General features: G+C 52.2%; 1 protein-coding gene across 1 annotated transcript in view; it reads left to right on the top strand.

The window, feature by feature from the left end:
- Window positions 1–22,212, top strand: part of PRKAG2 (protein kinase AMP-activated non-catalytic subunit gamma 2) — a 323,168-nt gene that overhangs the window by 18,351 nt on the left and 282,605 nt on the right. The gene's annotated exons all lie outside the window — the stretch shown is intronic.

Below are 22,212 nucleotides of genomic sequence, written 5' to 3'. Positions count from 1 at the left end.
TGGCACAAGGTATACATAAACAAAAATAAAAATAATCTCCATACTGCGTAAAGCTCCAAGCAGCCAGTAGCTTCAGTCACCTTCCCACCAAGTGGCACAGATGGGGCTCTTGAATGAGCTGGCTGGGGATAGCGGTGGCCGGGGCTGGCAGGGTGCTGATGAGTACTGGGGAGCTCGGGATCAGCCCCTGGGGAGGGGAGAGGAGGGAAGTGGAGAGGTAGGCGCGGTGCAGGAGAGGCTGGGCTGCCCTGCAGTCTCAGCCAGGGCCTCGGCCCACCCTTCCGAGCTTTGCTGGATAGCAGCAGGGGCTGGGGACAATCATCGGTGGATGCAGCTGTCTGTGGAAGAGGTCGGGGCCTTGGGAAGGTGGCTCCTCCAGCCTGGGCTGTCCCCACAAGGGGCTGGCAGCCGAGGGGCCATAGCACCACCAGCAGTAGGGAAAGGAGTGCTTCATTCCCAAAGAGAGATGGGCGAGGCAAGTCCCAGCACCCTGTACCCCTTAGGGAGCAGCCAAAGGAGTAAAACCCACAACTCTTTGTCTGCTATGTCCCTTTCCTTCCTAGGGACAGAAAATCACCGTTCAGGGTTGTATTGAAGGTGTTAGGAATTGTGTGCCTGCCTTCCGATGCTCCAGTGAGGTGGCACCTGGTTCAGATGACTTTCCAGGTCAGACCTGAAGGGAAAAGGAGAGCAACAGTGGCCACAAAGAGAGCGAGTGTTCCCAAGCCAGCAGGTCCTCAGCACGCGTGGGTCGCAGCTGACTTCACCCCCACACAGCCATGTGCTGGTGCTGCTGTTGTCCCCATTCTACAGATGGGAAAATCTGCACAGCAGAGGCTGTTGGCAGGAGGTGGCACGGCCGGGCATCAAGCCGGAGCCGTCTGGCGCCTGAGCCCACACAAAACCACTGTGCTGAACAGACAGATGGTGCCGGAAGGCAGCGTGCAACCCGAGAAAATGCGTGGAGAGGAGCGTGCTGTTGATTTCCAGCCATTTTTCTAGGCTGATTATAGATGCATTTATTTATATGAAGTCTTTTTTTTTTCTTTTTTTTTTTTTGGTACTTCCAGTTGCTGATGGGTCCACCTTGGGCACAGCCACCTCTCACAGGCAGACCGGGGCATCGGCCTCATTCCTCATTTGTGCAGAGCTCTGTAGGGCTCAGTGGCCTGGGAGCTGGGAGCTGGCAGGAGCAGAAAGGTCCTGAATGTCACCCAGCAAAAAGCACTGACCTTTTCCGGCTCTCATCTCCCACCCGTCTTCCGCGGGATGCTGTGCGTTCTGTGCCCGCCTCTTACACTCCCTGCTGACTTTTTGTTTTGTTTTGTTTTCAGCAATGATGAGCTCTTGACTCATTGAAAATAGGTGGGTCTTAGGATCGTTCTTTTACACTGGTTTGTGTCTCTGGAGCCGTAAAAGACACCACCTTTTACACACAGCTGAAAGCAGGAGATTTGGGGCTGCCGTCCAGTAGTTTCTTTTGTCACTGTTTTCTGTTTCTTTCCTCCTCTGCTCCATTTTCTCTCCGCCCTTCTTGTCTTCTGCCTTCTGTCCTGTGGCTTCTCCTCCTTTATCTTGTCTTCTTAGAGCTGAGTTTCACCAGGCTCGAAACACCTGCCTTGTGATCCAGTTCTGTTCCCTGTGGCGGCCACAGTGGCTGACAAGGCGCAGGCCACCGTGCTCCGGTGGGGACGCCGTGACCGTATCCGTGCGTGGTCTTGTTTTTTGGATGCGGGCATTCACTGAGTTCTATTCGGTGCAGGTGCCACACTCAACGTCTTTCACATATTTTGCCATTTAACTCATCAGCAACTCTGCCTGTTCCTAGTATTCACCCGGGTTTTACAGTTGGAGAAACAGAGGCTCAGATAGAATGAGTCGTTTGCCTATAAGGGCCATGGCAAGGCCAATGTATGAACCCGGTGTGGCTGCCTCCAAAATCCGTGCCCTTCCCTGCTGGACGTCTTTTCATCTCCCCCCACATCCTAATTTGGGGCAATGAAGAAGGCAAAATACCTTCCCTAGAGCTGCTAGCCTCCCCTGGGGCCCGCCTCGGGGCCGCCCCGGCGTGCTCATGGCACCTGTGCTTGCGTCCTCGTCAGGGCAGGCCTTGGAAAGATCGCCACGGACAGCCAGGACTTTGGGGACCTGGTTTCCCTCCTGCCACACCTCTCACTGGCTGTGTGACCTTGGACAGGCTCCCTGATGTCTCTGAACCTAAGCTGCTTTGTTAGTGAAACAGCAATAAGAACACCTGCCTGTAGGTGGTCATGAGAATTAAATGATGTCCTATAAAGCGCTTGCCATGGAGCAAACTTGAGTGTGCTGTAATTTTTAAGAAATCGTCTTTCTTCATTTGTTGGAGAAACCCAAGGGCAGAATGTGTGGCTGTGTCTGGGGAGTGTGTAGGACTACGGGTTTTTGTGTCTTAACCTCGCTCCAGAGACCGCCTTACTTTATCTTCCTGTGGCTACTGTTTTTCCCCCCTTTAAGGTATTTTATCTTACTGCACTGCAAGCATCCTTTTGGAAATGGAACAGGGTGCACATAGCATCATGGAGCTCTGCTTTCACCTAAGCCAGGACACAGACTCATCTGTGAGGTCCATATGGTCGGAAGCAGGTGCGTCTCTACCCGTCCCTGTGGTTCCTGCCGCCCAACCCCTCTGCCCGCCCCCACCCACCCACTTTTCCACTGTGGCACAGCCTATGCCTGTCTGCCTGCAGCTTCTCTGCTTGGCAAAAACATCCCAGTGTCTGCAGTGGTGTGTGTGTAAGATGGTGTGTGTGGAGGGTGGTGTGTGGAGGGTGGTGTGTGTGTAAGGTGGTGTGTGTGGAGGGTGGTGTGTGTGGAGGGTGGTGTGTGTGGAGGGTGGTGTGTGTGTAAGGTGGTGTGTGTGGAGGGTGGTGTGTGTGTAAGGTGGTGTGTGTGGAGGGTGGTGTGTGTGTAAGGTGGTGTGTGTGGAGGGTGGTGTGTGTGTAAGGTGGTGTGTGTGGAGGGTGGTGTGTGTGTAAGGTGGTGTGTGTGGAGGGTGGTGTGTGTGTAAGGTGGTGTGTGTGGAGGGTGGTGTGTGTGTAAGGTGGTGTGTGTGGAGGGTGGTGTGTGTGGAGGTTGGTGTGTGTGTGTAAGGTGGTGTGTGTGGAGGGTGGTGTATGTGTAAGGTGGTGTGTGTAAGGTGGTGTGTGTGTAAGGTGTGTGTGTAAGGTGGTGTGTGTGGAGGGTGGTGTGTGTGGAGGTTGGTGTGTGTGTGTAAGGTGGTGTGTGTGAAGGGTGGTGTGTGTGGAGGGTGGTGTGTGTGGAGGGTGGTGTGTGTGTGTAAGGTGGTGTGTGTGAAGGGTGGTGTGTGTGGAGGGTGGTGTGTGTGGAGGGTGGTATGTATGGAAGATGTGTGTGGAGGGTGGTGTGTGTGGAGGGTGATGTGTGTGGAAGACGGTGTGGGGAGGGTGGTGTGTGTGGAAGACGGTGTGTGGAAGGTGGTGTGTGTGAAAGATGTGTGTGGAGGGCGGTGTGTGTGGAGGGTGATGTGTGTGGAAGACGGTGTGTGGAGGGTGGTGTGTGTGTAAGGTGGTGTGTGTGTAAGATGTGTGTGGAGGGTGGTGTGTGTGGAAGACAGTGTGGGGAGGGTGGTGTGTGTGGAAGATGTGTGTGGAGGTTGGTGTGTGTGGAGGGTGGTGTGTGTGGAAGACGGTGTGGGGAGGGTGGTGTGTGTGGAAGATGGTGTGGGGAGGGTGGTGTGTGTGGAAGATGTGTGTGGAGGGTGGTGTGTGTGGAGGGTTGTGTGTGTGGAAGATGGTGTGTGGAGGGTGGTGTGTATGGAAGATGTGTGTGGAGGGTGGTGTGTGTGGAGGGTGGTGTGTGTGTAAGGTAGTGTGTGGAGGGTGGTATGTTTAAGGTGGTATGTGTAAGGTGGTGTGTGTGTAAGGTGGTGTGTGTGGAGGGTGGTGTGTGTGGAGGGTAATGTGTGTGGAAGATGTATGTGGAAGGTGTGTGTGGAAGATGGTGTGTGGAGGGTGATGTGTGTGGAAGATGTGTGTGGAGGGTGGTGCGTGTAGAAGATGGTGTGGGGAGGGTGGTGTGTGTGGAGGGTGGTGTGTGTGTAAGGTGGTGTGTGTGGAGGGTGGTGTGTGTGGAAGATGTATGTGGAAGATGTGTGTGGAAGATGGTGTGTGGAGGGTGATGTGTGTGGAAGATGTGTGTGGAAGATGGTGTGGGGAGGGTGGTGTGTGTGGAAGATGTGTGTGGAGGGTGGTGTGTGTGGAGGGTTGTGTGTGTGGAAGATGGTGTGTGGAGGGTGGTGTGTATGGAAGATGTGTGTGGAGGGTGGTGTGTGTGGAGGGTGGTGTGTGTGTAAGGTAGTGTGTGGAGGGTGGTATGTTTAAGGTGGTATGTGTAAGGTGGTGTGTGTGTAAGGTGGTGTGTGTGGAGGGTGGTGTGTGTGGAGGGTAATGTGTGTGGAAGATGTATGTGGAAGGTGTGTGTGGAAGATGGTGTGTGGAGGGTGATGTGTGTGGAAGATGTGTGTGGAGGGTGGTGCGTGTAGAAGATGGTGTGGGGAGGGTGGTGTGTGTGGAGGGTGGTGTGTGTGTAAGGTGGTGTGTGTGGAGGGTGGTGTGTGTGGAAGATGTATGTGGAAGATGTGTGTGGAAGATGGTGTGTGGAGGGTGATGTGTGTGGAAGATGTGTGTGGAGGGTGGTGCGTGTAGAAGATGGTGTGGGGAGGGTGGTGTGTGTGGAGGGTGGTGTGTGTGTAAGGTGGTGTGTGTGGAGGGTGGTGTGTGTGGAAGATGTGTGTGGAGGGTGGTGTGTGTGGAAGATGGTGTGTGGAGGGTAGTGTGTGTGGAAGATGGTGTGTGGAGGGTGGTGTGTGTGGAGGGTGGTGTGTGTGTAAGATGGTGTGTGTGGAGGTTGGTGTGTGTAAGGTGGTGTGTGTGGAGGTTGGTGTGTGTGTAAGGTGGTGTGTGTGTAAGGTGGTGTGTGTGGAGGGTGGTGTGTGTGGAAGATGGTGTGTGGAGGGTGGTGTGTGTGGAGGGTGGTGTATGTGTAAGGTGGTGTGTGTGGAGGTTGGTGTGTGTAAGGTGGTGTGTGTGTGTAAGATGGTGTGTGTTCTTCCCCCAGCTCCCGCCCTGGAGTATGGAGCCTGCAGCCATCCTGGAGCTGGGCTCTGAGGCCATCCCTCTGCTCAGAGATGTCCTTTCTTTCACTGAGCCCTCCTTCCGTGACTCCTCCACTGCCTCCTTCTCTTGAGGCCATTGTGTTTGAACCACAGGAGGTGCGCCCTAAGGACTGGGCGCCCTGATTCTGTGGCCATACTCATGCCCTGAGCTCAAGGACTGGGATCCAGGAAGGCTGAGCTCCAGTCCCAGCCCAATTGTACAAACTGAGGTGACGTCACTCAAGTCTGTGGCAGCGCTGTCCATAGCCATTAGCATTCCATGAGGCCCTTGAGTTTGGCGGCAGGATTCCCATTGCCTAGCCCTTGCCAAGGATGTCACACAGCCCTATCCCCAGGTGCTCCAAATGCCTCCTCGTGCCTGTGATGTGTTGGGGAAAGCCGTGTCTTGGCCAGAGGCTCTCGGGGGCCAGCCTCCCACAGCAGCCCCGATGGGGTGGAGGAGCCGTCCACCCTCAGGTCGCACGAGCATCCAGCTGGTCCGTGTACTGCTAAGTCCAGAAGGGTTATGTGTGCACACGTGTGTGTGCATGTGCACGTGTGTTTATGTGTGTGTGTGCATGTGCATGTGTGCATGTGTGTGTGGGGAAGGGAGGTATGCATGTAGATAGAGATACATAGATACTCTGCATTTTAGAAAGTTCTAGGTTCAAGTCAAGCTCCTTGGAGGCTCATTTCTAATGTGATTTTTAGAGAAATAAACAGCAGCAGACAGGGGTGGAGACCTCTTCTCTCTGGCCCGTGTTGGGCACTGCATGGTGGCACTGCAGAGCAAGGGCTGGGTGAGGTGACAGGAGTGGGCTTTGCCTTTGGGCTGACGGTGAATGACCCAGCTGTCCCCAGCGGGCGGCCAGGCCTGACCTCAACACCCAGGTTATCTTTGCCTCTAAAATAAAGCGGGCCTGGATTCTATTCGTTGTTGGTTTTTTGGTGGGAAGCAGCATGATTTGGTAGGAGGAGCCTGGGTTTGGGGTCAGAAGGTCTTATTCTGAGTCCAAATCATGGTTTCTCAGCCCAGATTCCTCAGCAGTGAAGAGCAGGTGATAATTTTAGGTTAAACTGTGTGGAATAGCCAATATTTGCCTTTTTTTTTTTTTTTTTTTTGAGACAGGATCTCACTCTGTCACCCAGGCTGGAATGCAGTGGCGTAATCTCGCTCATTGTGACCTCCACCTCCCGGGTTCACGCATTCTCCTGCCTCAGCCTCCCGAGTAGCTGGGACTACAGGCACCTGCCACCACGCCCGGCTAATTTTTTTGTTGTAGAGCTGGGGTTTCACTGTGTTAGCCAGGTTGGTCTCAATCTCCTGACCTCGTGATCCGCCCGCCTCGGCCTCCCAAAGTGCTGGGATTACAGGCGTGAGCCACATTTGACTATTTTCTAACCTCAAAAATGATAATCTTACAGAGTTCAACCTAATACCTGACCCATCAACCATATAAAATTGTCAGAATTGTTGTCTGAAAAATATATACATAAATTATTCTTAAGCAACTGAGGTTTTAGAATGTAAATTATTTTTCTGACAAACCTGTCATTTTGACTTTTTTCCCCTTTTCTGAAACTGACTTTCTCTTCTCTTTTCTGGAATCTTGCTGTGTCGACCCAGCTGTAGCCCCCTTCTCCTCCTCCAGCGTGCCATGCCTATGGGACAGCACACTTATGCATCCAGTTCTTGTCGGCCTTGTCACAATCATCGCCTACTTTTAAAAAGTTTAAGAGCAAATGTTGTAGCCTCAGCATCTCCTGGGTCCCAAGCTTTCCGAGGGACACAGGAAAAAGTGACTTAGGGCTGAGTCCAGAGACACGAGGTTTACCCTTGGAATTCTTGGAATCCATTCAAGGCAGCCACCCCCACCTTTGGAGGGTGAAATTAAATTTAGTCCAAGCCAGAAGCGCCAGTCCTGGGGTTGCCCGCTGAGCTGCGGCCATGCCAGGTGGGTCACGTATGAAAGAGCAGGTGTCCCTCCCTCCTGACCCCTTACGGGGCCCTGCAGGCTGTGAGATGGGAGAGAGGCGGGGCCCCGGGGAAGGAGGACGAGGTGAAGATCTAAGCCGATTCTTGTGGAGTACAGGGCTCCGGGCAGAAGCTCCGTGCACGCCCCTGGCCTCCGCAGTCTGTCTGTAGGATGGGAGCACTTTCAGGTTGTTGTGTTCCTATACCACCCTCAGGCATCTGGGGTTGGGATCTCTGTGCTCCTGGGGCGGTTCTTCGTATGGTCTCAGCCTGTCCTGTGGCTTCTCAGGGCCCCATTAACGATGGGGTGCTTACCACATGCCCCCCTACAAGTCCCTGGTGCACATGAGGCTGCTGCCCTTGTAGGGTTTACATTCTTTTTTTTTTTTTTTTTTTTGAGATGGAGTCTCACTCCGTCGCCCAGGCTGGAGTACAGTGGTGCGATCTTGACTCACTGCAACCTCCACCCCCTGGGTTCAAGCAATTCTCCTGCCTCAGCCTCCCGAGTAGCTGGGATTACATGCGTGTGCTACCATGCCCAGCTAATTTTTGTATTTTCAGTAAAGATAGGGTTTTGCCATGTTGGCCAGGCTGGTCTCAAACTCCTGACCTCAGGTGATCCGCCCACTTCCCAAAGTGCTGGGATTACAGGCGTCAGTTGCTGTGCCTGGCCAGGGCTTACATTTTTGAGGATTCTGTCCCCCCTAGCCCCAGGGACCCCCGACCAATGCCTCGGTCTGAGCTGGCACCTCACACAGGGCACAGGCTTGTGTAGGAACCTGGGTTCCTGTGCGTCCGTCCTGTCACTCAGTAAGCAGCACTGTTGAGGGTTTGCTTTGAGGCAGGCATTCTTCCAGACATGGGATGGAGCAGGCACAGGGGACAGGCAAGAGCTTGCCACCTGTTTTCAGTCTTGCCTCTCCCCTCACTGCCCCCTGCCCTCCAGCTGAGAGGGAGTGGAGGGAAGCCCCTCACCAGAGCAGGAAGGCCCGGCTCCCTCTCCTGTGAACTCCCCTGGGGAAGTTGAATCTGAGGAGTGTTTTAGCAGTGATGGGAGTGAGGATGTGCACATTTCATAGACGATGATGATACAGAAAAAGGCGTTTTGGACGTGAGCTGTGGAGGGGGACCCATGGGGAGGGAGGCTTCCCATCCTTCCTTCCAGAAGCATCCACTTCTAAGACATTCAAGCTCACCAGCATGCAGAGTGGGGCCCCAGGAGCGCTCTTCCCTGGGTGTCAAGGGTTAGTGGTTAATGGTTTGACAATGATAACGAAACCAAAAGCCTGTGATTTTGGCTGAACAGAGGCATATGGAAATTTCCATCTGTAGCTGACTCTGGAGAGAAGAGCGTGGCCAACTTCACAAGAGCCGCTCGCCCACACTGGCCATTGCGACTCCATGTCTCAGATCCCCGCACCAGCCTGGGCCGGCCAGGAGCAGCTGTTGCTGGCCGAGGTGCCCACAGCGAGGCGGGGATCGGGCAGTTTCCAGAAAAAGGGAAGCTGCTTGGCAAAAGCAGAAGTGATTTTTTTTTTTTGCCAGAGGCCCTAAACTGGCTGGTCTCAAACCGGGAAAACCCGTTCTTAGCAAAATGCTCAAGTGTGCTCTGATGGCAGGAAAGCTCACTCCAGTTCCGGAAAGCTGTGGTTTTGGCCTCTCCCAGCCAGAGGCACCAATGTAATGTCAGAGCCACGCAGAACTCTGGCATGGGCGCCGTTTCTTTTTTCTTTGCTTTGTATGTGTTTGTTTTGTGATATTTCCCTAACAGGTCATTAAGAAAAGTTAGATGACACTAAGGGTGTGAGTGGCTCCATCCCAGATAAAGAGGGCCAGGCACACAGACGGCGGGATCGCTGGAGGAACTTGAGAGTCCGTCAGGTCTCACCACCCATTTGCGGGTTGGGGAGCAGGGGTGCCCCTGCGGGCTGTGCCTTGGAGCTCAAGTGACAGGCCTAAGGTCACATCGCGGCGGCTCGTCGAGGACTTCTTATTCCGTATTGTCAGACTCGGCTTTCAGTGACACCGTCAGTGACTGTGGGGGGAGGGACTAGATCTTCAGCATCAAAGTAGACACTTAATTAAAACTCACTGAGCTGAACTGATTTGCACAACTGCAAGGCAGCGCTCAGAGCACCAGACTCTCACCTCTAACTCTTCCCTCTGGCAGAAGCCAGTGAGGCGGGTGGACCCTGGTGGGGCTCAGGGGCCATGTTCCTGGACACAGGATGATGGAGGTGGGGCGGGCGGAAGGAGTGCAGAACTTGAGGATTTTGGAATTGGTCCACCAGGGTTCTAATCTAGGCTTGGGGCTCCTTGGCTGAGTATGAACTTGGGCTGCTTTGATGAGCATGGCCAATGCCATCTCTGAACCTGGGTTTGCCTACCTCCACGATGGCAGGGCTGCTCACCAGATCAGGTGTGCTTCGAGGCAGAGCATGGGACAAGTTGCCCTTCTGCCTCCTGTTCATTTCTTCCTTTCTAAGATGAGGAAATAGCCCATTAGCTGAGCACGGTTACTTTGGAGCTTCAACAGGCAGATTTGATCCCTCTTTCCAGAAGAAACCTTCTGGACAGGCGTCTTTCCATTAAACACTCAAGCAGCGTTCTAGGTGAGGGGACTGTACCTCCCAGTTTCTCCTGGGCCCATCCGATTCACACCCACTGTCCCTATATAATCATTTGATGTGCCCACTATGGGCAGTTGGTGCTGCTGTTCCCCCGCGCCCTCCTCCTGCCTCGTTCTGCAGACACTGAGCCACCTGTGTGCACGGCCCCTCGGTTTAGGGGGTGTGGGTTCTCAGCCTCCCTGGTGTGTCTCGCCGCCGTCCCCACAGCCCAGCGAAACCTCTCTGTGGCTAGCTACAGCACGCTTCGGGAAATGGCAAAAGTGCTGCAGGCTGAGCAGGGAGCAGCTTCCCCAGGTGGGAACAAGCCCAGCGTGCACAAGTGGCGTGGATTGAATTGTGTCCTCCAAAATATATAGAGAGGTCCTAACCCCCAGCACCTGTAAATGTGACCTTGTGTGGATATAGCGTCTCTGGCAGATGTACTTAGTGAAGATGAGGTCATCCTAGAGCAGGGTGAGCCCTAATCCAGCACAACTGCATCCTCCCAAGAAGACGGAAGACACAGGCCTGTGGGGAGCAGGCCTTTGGTCTCCTGTCCATCTAGACACAGAGACTAACAGGGACATGGAGAAACAGAGGCACAGAGATTCTTGACTATGAACTTCCCCACCATCATCCTGGTATCGCTTGGATTCCTGCAGAAGGGAAGGGCCAAGTTCCAGAAAACAGAGCCTAGCTGGCTTGGCCAGACTGCCCCGCGTGGAAGGGAGCATGGGCCTGCCAGAAACTATCTCCAAAGCACGTGCATCGGACGTCCCTTTCCCCGGGCAGCCTGCATCTCAGGGCCTGTGGCCTGCCAGGCAGAGGGCGCTGCCTCTGTGTCTTCCTTTCCCCAACACAGTTAGAATTCTCGAAGTCTCCACCACGCCCCTGTATTCCAGGATCACAAAGAACTTCCTAAACAGGAACTAATTTTCGTTCAGAACACCCTGCAGGAGCCGTTGGGAGAGGAACCGTGGAGCAGTACCCAGACCCTGGGCCTGCCTGGGCCAGCCCATACGGCTCGGTGGCTGGCCTCCCCAACTCCCCTCACCTGCAGGCTGTGAAGATCAAACGAGATGATGTCTGCTGACGGAAGTCCAATTTAATTTTTAAAGTTATTTATTATCCCTATTATCGTTTTCTTGTTTTTAGATAGATCAAAAGACATGCAGTAAGCTGGGCCCAGTGGCTCACGCCTGTAATCCCAGCACTTTGGGAGGCCGAGGTGGGAGGATCACCTGAGGTCAGGAGTTTGAGACCAGCCTGGCCAACATGGTGAAACTCTGTCTCTACTAAGAATATAAAAATTCTCCAAGGGTGGTGGCGGGAGCCTGTGATCCCAGCTACTCAGGAGGCTGAGGCAGGAGAATTGCTTGAACACGGGAGGTGGAGGTTGCAGTGAGCTGAGATTGCGCCACTGCACTCCAGCCTGGGCGACGAGAGCAAAGCTCAGTCTCGAAAAGAAAAGAAAAGAAAAGAAAAAGACATACAGTATTTTCTTCATCTGTTTGTACTGCTATAACAAAATACCTGAGACTGAGTGATTTCTAAAGAATAGAAATTTATTTCCCACGGTTCTGGAGGCTGGAAAGTCCAAGACGAGGGTGGTGGCAGCAGGTTCAGTGTCGGGTGAGGGCCTGGTTTCCACTTCCAAGGTGGCACCTTCACACTGTGACTTCACATGGACCAAAGGAGGCCTCACTGGTTCCTTCCAGCTCTTTTCTAGGAGTAGTAACCCATTTCTGAGGGCCCCGTCCTCACGACCTAACGACCCCCAAGCACACGTCTTAATACTGTGGCATGAAGGATTGAGTTTCAACACGAATTTTGTAGGAGGCACAAACATTCAAACCATAGCAGTATTTATCCAAGGTTTCATCTGCTCCCTTCCTGAAAGCTGAGTTCCTCAGCCTCGTCTCTGCAATCTGACTTCATAGCACAGGAGGAAGGGGGTGGCGTGGTTTAAAAGTTGCTGGACCGTGGGCAGTGGGGTGCTGGTAAAGGTTTAACAACTGGCTCTCTAGAAGAGCAGCTCTGATTCATAGTGTTTCCTGACTGCTGTGGTGTAAATGTTCCTGCTATGGACGATTTCCACATGGCCTCAGTTAATGGAGCTGGGGAAAGACAGCCCCAATCCGCTCTGGGGAGCCCGTGTGAGCTGCCAGCTTCACCTGCCTAAATGGATGCTTCTGGGCGCCAGCCTCAGAGGGTGGCCTCCTTTTCTCTAGACCTGAAACCCCAGAGGACAGAAGCACTGTGTCTGGAAGAAAGAGCCGGTTAGAAGGACTCAGGTGCCCGGGCTGGAAGCAAGGGCGGGAGCAGCCCCAGCGGAGCTTGTCGGTGCTTTGCCACATGGGTATACCAGGTTAGCTCATTGTCATGTTGGAAGGAAAAGGGCTCTGAGTCTTCAGAAGATGAGCAGCATGCCAGGACGAGTGATAGGGCTGGGAAGGCTGGGGGGTACAGCCTCAGTGGGGTGCTTCACAGGGTCTCAGGCATCGAGGGCCCGTGGGAAAGACAAGTTCCTAGAGAGAGAGGCTCGGGGACAAGAGCTCAAGGCCAGCGTAACGGCCACCTGTGTAATTTACTCCCAGCAGGTCCCTGTCGCCCCAGCCTGCTAACCCTTGGCCAGAGGAAAATTACCGGCAGCTCAGGGACTCTCTTTGGATGCTTGGCCAGGAGGAATATTCTTAACTGTACCATCTCGACCACACGGTTAAGCTGGTATCTGCTGTGTGGACACTGCTGTGTACCCAGAATAACACTAGATTTCAGGGACCCCAGCCTGGGCTGCAGTCTTCCCGCAAAGTCCGGGTGGTTTCACTGGGAGATTCCAGAATCATTTCCCTCCCAGGCATCCTCTGTCAAGCACGGGCTTTGCACAGGTACAAGGCTGAGAGCATTTACCTAGCAGTCCCTCACCCAGCCGCTTACCCCCATACACACTTGCATTAGTAACCGCCTTGGTGATCTTGCTGACAGCTTAAGAAGCAGATGAGGACTCAACATTTGTGTCACTAAAACACAAATCCCTTTGCAAAACTGGATCTCATTCCCATCTATGGGTGTTAGTGAACTGTCCTCCTCTTCATATATGACCAAACTTTTTAGAACAGTCATGCAAATGTCCTAGAATCCAACTACAGAAGAATACTATAGGACATGGCATTTATGAAGCCCTATGGTGATTATAAGAGAGGATTCATTTTACAAAGGTAACTGGAAGAATACTCACTTATCTACACATCCAAACACTCACCCACATGCACACGCATACATACCTACACATACAGATACACATGCACAAAGGGTCTTAGATGCCACCTCCCGCCAGCGTCCTAAGTTACAGTGTCCCTCAGAAACAGAGGTGGCGTTGTGGGATAGGGTAGTCCCAAATTGCAGTCATTCATACCTGCACAGTTTTTATATCCAAGTGCAATTTGTAAGCTTATATTTATTTATTTTTCATTTTTAAATTTTTGTGAGAGAGTTTCTGTCGCCCAGGCTGGAGTGCAGTGGGTGCAAACTTGGCTCACCGCAAACTCTGCCTACTGGTTTCAAGATTCTCTTGCCTCAGCCTCCTGAGTAGCTGGGATTACAGGTGTCCACCACCACACCCAGCTAATTTTTGTATTTTTAGTAGAGATGGGATTTCACTATGTTGGCCAGACTGGTCTTGAACTCCTGACCTCAAGTGATCTGCCCACCACCCAAAGTGCTGGGATTACAACCGTGAGCCATCGCGTCCGGTCTTACATTTATTTTTAAAAGAAACTTTCTAAGACTAGCAGAAATGGAAAACCTCTAACATGGTTCACCATAAACTGTAAAAATAAACAGCTGCCCATCAGGGTAAATTGTGTCAGCTCACACCCCGCAAGTGGGGGTGAGCACTGATCAGGCCAGGAGGTCCAGCTTCTGGAAAGTCATGTCACAGGGACTCATCTGTTGAGGAGGGCTCCCTCCAGAACCTGCTAGCCCCCACTCTGAGGACAGCACCCATCTGTGCTCCGGGACCATCCACATGGTGTGTGTGAGAATCCAGCCCCCGGATGCAGGGAGAGGGACTCTGAGGGAGCGGCAGACTCTGGAGCTAATAATGAAAATTATTCCTGGTGGCTGTGATGAGCTAGGGTTTGCTGTTGGTATTCGGGAAGAGCTCTGATCTCCTAAGTGGGGCCTTTCCCGCCCACCCCCGACCAGTGTTTCAGGAAATGTGTCTCCCGCTATCTGCCGCCCTCAGTATTTAGGTGACTTGGCAGCCACCTCCCCCTGTGAGGATGATAGCGTTGGGAAGAGGGGCAGGCATCTGAAAATGGCAGCCGCCACCTTTCCCTTCCCAGCGCCTCCCCCACGAGTCAGTCCGGATGCTGCCAGGGCCCAGACTTCCAAGTGGGGCCACCACCGCTTCCTCCCTCCTCAACAATAGTTAGGCCGGCGGTTCTCAAACCTGAGCAAGCTCTGGGTTCACCTGGAGGGCTGGGCCCCACCGCTGAGTTTTCCATTCAGTAGGTCTCAGGCGGGTTCATGAATGTGCTTTTCTAGCAAGTTCCTAGGTTGACCAGGACGCTACTCGTCCGGGAACCACTCTCTGAGGACCTCTGGGCCAGGAGTTGAAGAGAGCTGGAACCCTCTTGCAGCTCAAGGTTCTGATCAGCTCAGTAGCCCAAGATTCATTTTCTCCATTAACAACGTCTTCACCTGAGAAGGAAGTGAGTCCCATCCTGGCTAAAGCAGGCCACGACTTTAGGAGAAGACGTTGTCGGGGTGAAGAGGGCCATTTTTGTCCCTGCCAGGAGAGGGATGCCGAGCAGTGATCCTGCCAGGAAAGGGAACTGTGGAGTTGAGATGTGGGGACAGCTGGGAACAGGGGCAGGTGGGGAGGGGACAGATGTCTCCCAGCACCCTTGTGTGGGGTGGAGGCTGCCTGCTGCCATCCCTAGAGCTCCTCATACACTCTTTTCAGCAGCACCAAGAAGAGGAGCTGTGACGTCCCCGGGTCCCAGGGAGGCTTGCAGGGCTGGGGAGCACAGAGTTCATCTGCCAGACTCAGACCCAGGCAGTCTAGCCCAAGAGGGAATATATATATATGACAACAATTGCATGGAATGATACCAATTTATTCATCTAATAAATACTGAGCCTTTACTTTGTGCTGGGCACTGTTTTAGACATGGGGCTTTAAGAGTGAACAGAACTGTCAAAAATCCCTCGCTTACGGAGGTTACATGCTGGTGACAAAATAGAGACAACAGAAAGTTAGTGTATTTCAAACTTTTGGACCATGACGCACAATAGAAATAATAGTAACTCATGCTTGCATAGTGCTCGCTGTATGCCAGGCACTGAGCTATGGTCTGTTCTCTATTTCATATCTGTTTCTATTTCATATCACCCACCTAAAATAATTTTGTGATTCACTCATGGGGGAGGGCCTCACATTCGAGAACCACTGCTCTGATGGACACCCTCACCCAGGTAGGAGGGTTTTTACCCCATTCTTCCCCACCTCTGCCTCACCAAACCAGCCCCTTCTTCACATCATGGGTACTCTTGCACCTCTTTGAGGGAGCCACTCTGACTTCCAGCCCACATGGCTTCGCAGAGTGGTAGAAGCTGAGAGCTAGAGACGAGGTGTTAGGGATGAAGTCACCCAGTATGACCTTCCTATTTTACAGAAGAGTACACTGAGGCCCAGAGGGAGCACCGGCCTGCCTGGGGGCCCTGGTAGTGAGTGACCAGTCTCTGAGGGACACTGCCACAACTTCCGAGCCACGCTCTTTCTCCATCCCTGCAGCAAAAGAGGAGAGCTTCCCAAGGGCTTCCCCAACCCTTGGGAAAGGCCTGGAGGGTGGGAGGAAACTGACTCGTGCCTTCTTCTCCACCTCCTTCGACCTGCTCCTTCTACCTCCTTCTGCCTCTCCAAACCCTGGCTAGGAGTCAGGAGGCCCAGGCTGAGGCCTTAGAATCTGAATTTTTAAAAAGCTTCTGTTCCTTGGAATTCTACATAGTGGGGCGGCTGTGTGGCTTCCTGCCTCCTCCTCACCTTCCCTGGCTGGGTTCTGAGGACGATGGAGCCTTCTGCCGTGACGTGTCCATGGATGGGAGATGTGAAGAGGAAGAATTTCCATCCGATCTTAACCAAAGAGAGTGTACGTTTTGGTCTAGATATTTGAATTGGGTCCAAGTCTTCCTGATTTGAGTCAGCTGATTCCAAATGAATCTGTTTTGTTAATTTGGTAATAAGTGGTCTCAAGTTCCAGTCTAAACTTCCTTGGGAGGCCTCACCCCAGTGGGGATAGAGATAAGGCTGTGTGATACCAGATCCCAGAACAAATACTCAAATACTCAGCTCTGGGAATAGGAATGCAAGCAGAAATCCATTTATTCCCTCTGAAAACACACCAACTAGATATTGCTTCAACTTTACTCCATAAATTAGTGGGTTTTTTGGTGATGTAATTCATGAAACTTTTGGGAAAACAACAACGAAGCCACCAGATTTGAAATTCAGAACAACAGCTGTAGCTGTGTGATGGCGCAGCCTGTCTTCAGCTTTTCAACACCACATTCCTTCGGAATGGTTGGCCCACCAGTTCCTTGTAGAAACCACAGAACTAGAATGAGGTGTCTCATGGTATATCAGCTTCAGAAAACGACAACGTGAAACACAGCCCTGCTGCTGTGTTCCGTCTGCTTTTATATGCAGCTTTGTTCCAGGTTCTAGACATGTGGACTCTTATCTGTGTATTATCTGTGTACACTGCATGTCTGTGTGTAGTTTATATAAAAACTTGTAGGTACACTGGGGCTTGGAACACATATATTCACGCCCAGAAATCTGTGCACATAGATGTATAGACACTGTGTGTTTGCATGACTAAACGTGTGGCCTGCTTGTACATGTGTCTTTCAAATGCCTGGTGTATTGGCTTGTTGGCCTGCACAGGTGTACCCAGATTTTTGAATTCAGATGGAGCCTGTTCAGCAGCATCCAAAAGTAGGGACAGGGAAGAAATGGACCTTGAAGGGAATCCTACAGTTTACTTGTTTTCTGTCCTAAAGACACGTTTCCACCTGAATTGTGAAGATCGGAGTTGCTTAACAGGGAAATGTGCAGGCAAGGTGCTTATCAATGCATTTTTTAGCAGCACATGTCAGATGACTTCTGTGCTTTTTTCCTTCCCTACCTCCACCACTGTACTCCTCAGCCTCCTCTGCTTCTCGGCAGCATCCCCACGCTACCATTGCTACTTACTATCACTAGCTACCATCACTACCATCCCTACTTACTATCACTAGCTACCATCACTACCATCCCTACCTACCACCACTACCATCACTACCTACCATCACTACCATCCGTACTTACTATCACTAGCTACCATCACTACCATCCCTACTTACTATCACTAGCTACCATCACTACCATCCCTACTTACTATCACTAGCTACCATCACTACCATCCCTACCTACCACCACTACCATCACTACCTACCATCACTACCATCCCTACTTACTATCACTAGCTACCATCACTACCATCCCTACTTACTATCACTAGCTACCATCACTACCATCCCTACCTACCACCACTACCATCACTACCTACCATCACTACCATCCCTACTTACTATCACTAGCTACCATCACTACCATCCCTACTTACTATCACTAGCTACCATCACTACCATCCCTACCTACCACCACTACCATCACTACCTACCATCACTACCATCCCTACTTACTATCACTAGCTACCATCACTACCATCCCTACCTACCAACACTACCATCACCACCTACCATCACTACCATTACTACCTACCATCACTACCCATCACTACCTACCATCACTACCATCACCACCTACCACCACTACCATCACTACCTACCATCACTACCATCACTACCTACCATCACTACCATCACTACCTACCATCACTACCCATCACTACCTACCATCACTACCCATCACTACCTACCACCACTACCATTACTACCTACCACCACTACCCATCACTACCTACCATCACTACCATCACCACCTACCACCACTACCCATCACTACCTACCATCACTACCATTACCACCTACCACCACTACCATCACTACCTACCATCACTACCATCACTACCTACCATCACTACCATCACCACCTACCACCACTACCATTACTACCTACCACCACTACCCATCACCACCTACCATCACTACCATCACCACCTACCACCACTACCATCACTACCTACCATCACTACCATCACTACCTACTATCACTACCATTACTACCTACCATCACTACCATCACCACCTACCATCACTACCATCACCACCTACCATCACTACCATTACTACCTACCATCACTACCATTAATACCTACCATTGCTACCCATCACTACCTACCATCGCTACCATCACTACCTATCATCACTACCATCACCACCTACCATCACTACCATCCCTACCTACCACCACTACCCATCACTACCTACCATTGCTACCATCACTACCTACCATTGCTACTATCACCACCTACCATCGCTACCATCCCTACCTACCATCACTACCCATCACTACCTACCATCACTACCATCACCACCTACCACCGCTACCATCACCACCTACCACCACTACCATCACCACCTACCATCACTACCATCACCACCTACCATCACTACCATTACTACCTACCATCACTACCATCACCACCTACCATCACTACCATCCCTACCTACCACCACTACCCATCACTACCTACCATCACTACCATCACCACCTACCATCACTACCATCACCACCTACCATCACTACCATTACTACCTACCATCACTACCATCACTACCTACCATCGCTACCCATCACTACCTACCATTGCTACTATCACTACTTACCATCACTACTATCACTACCATCCCTACCTACCATCACTACCATCACCACCTGCTATCACTACCATGACTACCTACCATCACTACCCATCACTACCTACCATCACTACCCATCACTACCTACCATCGCTACTATCACTACCATCCCTACCTACCGTCACTACCATCACCACCTACTATCACTACCATGACTACCTACCATCACTACCATCACTACCTACCATCACTACCCATCACTACCTACCATCACTACCTACCATCACTACCATTACTACCTACCATCACTACCATCACTACCTACCATCACTACCATTACTACCTACCATCACTACCCATCACTACCTACCATCACTACCATCACTACCTACCATCACTACCCATCACTACCTACCATCGCTATTATCACTACCATCCCTACCTACCGTCACTACCATCCCTACCTACCATCACTACCTACCACTACTAGCATCACTACCCTCACTACCTACCATTACTACCACCACTACTACCATCACTACGGTGGCTCATGCCTGTAATCCCAGAAGTTTGAGAGGCTGAGATGGGAGGATTGCTTAAGCCCAGCAGTCCAAGACCAGCCATGGCAACACAGGGAGACCCTGTCTCTACAAAAAATAAAAAAATTAGCTTGGTGTGGTGGCAGGCACCTGTAGTCCCAGCTACTCAGGAGGCTAAGGTGAGAGAATCGCTTGAATCCAGGAAGCCAAGGGTGCAGTGAGCTGAGATCGTGCTACTGCACTCCAGGCTGGGTAACAGAGTGAGACCCTGTCTCAACCAATCAATCAATCAATTAACCGATCAATCAGTCAATCAGATGGGGTCTCACTCTGTCTCACAGGCTGGATTTGAACACCTGGGCTCCAGTGATCCTCCTGCCACAGCCTTGCAAGTAGCTGGGACTGTAGGTGCCACTGTGCCCGTCAGCACTTTATATTCTTGAACTAACTTAACGTCCACAGTTAATGAATGAGGAACCTGATGCTCGGGTGGGCAGTTCCTAGCTCAGGTGTACACCCCTCCATCAGAAGCAGGCCGGCTTGGGGCTGGAGCCCTTGTGCACCCTGCTGGACCACTCTGGCGACTGAGGTCCAGGGGGTTCACGGTTCAGAGAACACTAAACTTCAGTCTTGGGAGGACCTCCCATTCCTACTCTTGCTCCTGACGCAGTGAACTGACAGAAGCCACATCCGCACAGTGCGGGTCTGGGGGCCAGATGCATCTGTAGTCTCAGGACTGCAGGTTGGGGCCTCAGAACGGGTGCACAGAGGCAGGAGGCTGAGATGGGAGGATCACTTGAGGCCAGGAAGTTGAGGCTGCAGTGAGTTATGATTGCACCACCCAGCTATAAATGAGCCTGGATGATGCAGCGAGACCTCATCCAAATGAATGAATGAGTAACTAACTGGTGCATGTGAGGGCCCTTTGCAGTTGGGCTGCTGGACCCACTGCTGCTTTCTCTACACAGGCGGCCTGGGGAAGCTCAAAGGCACCTTGGCCAGCCAGTTGCATTCTGGGCATGGAGGACCTGTCCTCCCTCAGGGCCTGTGCTGTCCAGGCACCTTTTCAAATGCCTCCCTACTGCCACCAGCTCCGGGGAGATGAATCTGTGACTCCTAACAAGTAACTTAGATGATGTCTTCTTTTGAAAGTCTACTTTTCTGATTACAAATGTAATGTAAAATGTAATGTCCTCAAGGACTGGCGCACACACTCAGGGTACAAATACAGTCACTCCTCTTTCAGTGTCCACATTCATGACTCCAGCCCCTGCTGTCTTTGTTAGGGGGATATCTGGCCTCCCTCTTGAGCCGTGTCCCCAATTGTCCAAGAACCCCTGGGGCACAGGTGCGACCTCCCAGGGAGCCACCCTGCTCAGCTTCCTCTGCTGTGGCTCCTGAGCCACACAGTGTCCCTGAGGAAGGCGGGCCCCTGCTATGTTGGGCTGGCTGGCCCTGGATGAACCACTCCCCAAGCTCAGTGACATTGCAGGTGTGACCAGTTGGGGCTCAGCACCCTTGGGCTACGGACAGAGCTAGAGCCTGGAGCACCAGATCCCAAGTCAGGACTAGGTGTCCCTGGCGTTCCTTCCCTAGTGGTTACCAAGGCCCGAGGCAGCGTCTCTCTGACACCCTCGTTGCCTGCTGAAGGAATTCTCGTGGGTGAAGCATTATGTAAATCATCAGACCGGATTTAAATACATGAGTAAGGTGTGGAGAAAGCGTTGGAACTGTAGACACTACTATTCTCATTCTAAACAGGCATTGAGTACAAGGTTGCTGATTGAAAAAATAACAGACTCATGGACAATCATCCTTCTCCAGGTGGGGAAACTGAGGCCCAAAGAGGTCAGGGTTAGGGCTGCACGGCAAGGGCTGCGGACGGCTTCTAGCTGCAAACCAGCACGAGAGTTCCAACGGCGGTGCCTGGCCACGCTGCCTGGCCCCAGCATCCCCTGGCTTCCTCCTTCTACTTTCCTGCCTTCTGCAGGCCGGTCTGCAGTTGGCTGATGTCTGAGAATATCACGACTTTTCTGATTCTTAACAGAAAAGAACTGGTTTTCTAGGTAGCTTCTGGTGCAGCGAGCCCTGGTTGGGGTGGGGCAGGGGGCAGTTAAAGCCCAATGTGCTCCTGCCAAGCAGTTCAGGAAATGGCCCAGCTGAGATGTCAGGCAGCTGCCAGTCTGCAGAGCTGGCTTCAGAGGAAGCTGCCCCTTTTCTTTTTTTTTTTTTTTTTTTCCTGAGATGGAGTCTCACTCTGTTGCCCAGCCTGGAGTGCAATGGCTCAATCTCTGCTAACTACAGCCTCTACCTTCCGGGTTCAAGCGATTCTTCTGTGTAAGCCTCTTGAGTAGCTGGGATTATAGGCATGAGCCAACACACCCGGCTAATTTTTGTATTTTTAGTAGAGATGGGGTTTCGCCATGTTGGCCAGGCTGGTTTCTAACTCCTGACCTCAAGTGATCTGCCTGTCTCAGCCGCCCAAAGTGTTGGGATTAGCGGTGTGAGCCACTGTGCCTGGCCGCCTTTACTTTCTTTTTTTTTTTTTTTTTGAAACAGGGTCTTGCTTTATCACCCCAGCTGGAGTGCAGTGGAGCAAACACAGCTCACTGCAGCCTCGACTTCCCTGGCTCCAGCGATCCTCCCACCTCAGCCTCCTGAGTAGCTGAGACCACAGGCATGCACCATCACACCTGGCTAATTTTTGTGTTTTTTGTAGAGACAGGTTTTACCATGTTGCCCAGGGTGATCTCCAACTCCTGGGCTCAAGCAATCTTCCTGCTTCAGCCTCCCACAGTGCTGGGATTAGAGACGTGAGCCACTGCCCTCGGCCTGCCCCTTGTCTTGGTGGTCTTGTATCCAGTAAGTCAGGTGAGATGTGTTCAGGATACCCATCTGCTGGAGACCAGGGTGCTGAGGGGACTGAGCAAGGCTGTGAGGCCGAGCCTGGCAGGGTCGAGGGTATCCAAGTCCAGGGACACCAGGGCCTTCATGGAGTCACACAACGCCACGGCCTGGCTGACCTCGGCTGAGTGTTGCAGCAGTGGGAGCTGGCCTCCTCTTCCT

This window comes from Chlorocebus sabaeus, chromosome 21 (assembly GCF_047675955.1).
Source record: "Chlorocebus sabaeus isolate Y175 chromosome 21, mChlSab1.0.hap1, whole genome shotgun sequence".
In the NCBI taxonomy this organism is placed as follows: Eukaryota; Metazoa; Chordata; class Mammalia; order Primates; family Cercopithecidae; genus Chlorocebus; species Chlorocebus sabaeus.
Note: the sequence above shows the minus strand (reverse complement) of the source record. Positions and strands in the feature narration are given on the sequence as shown.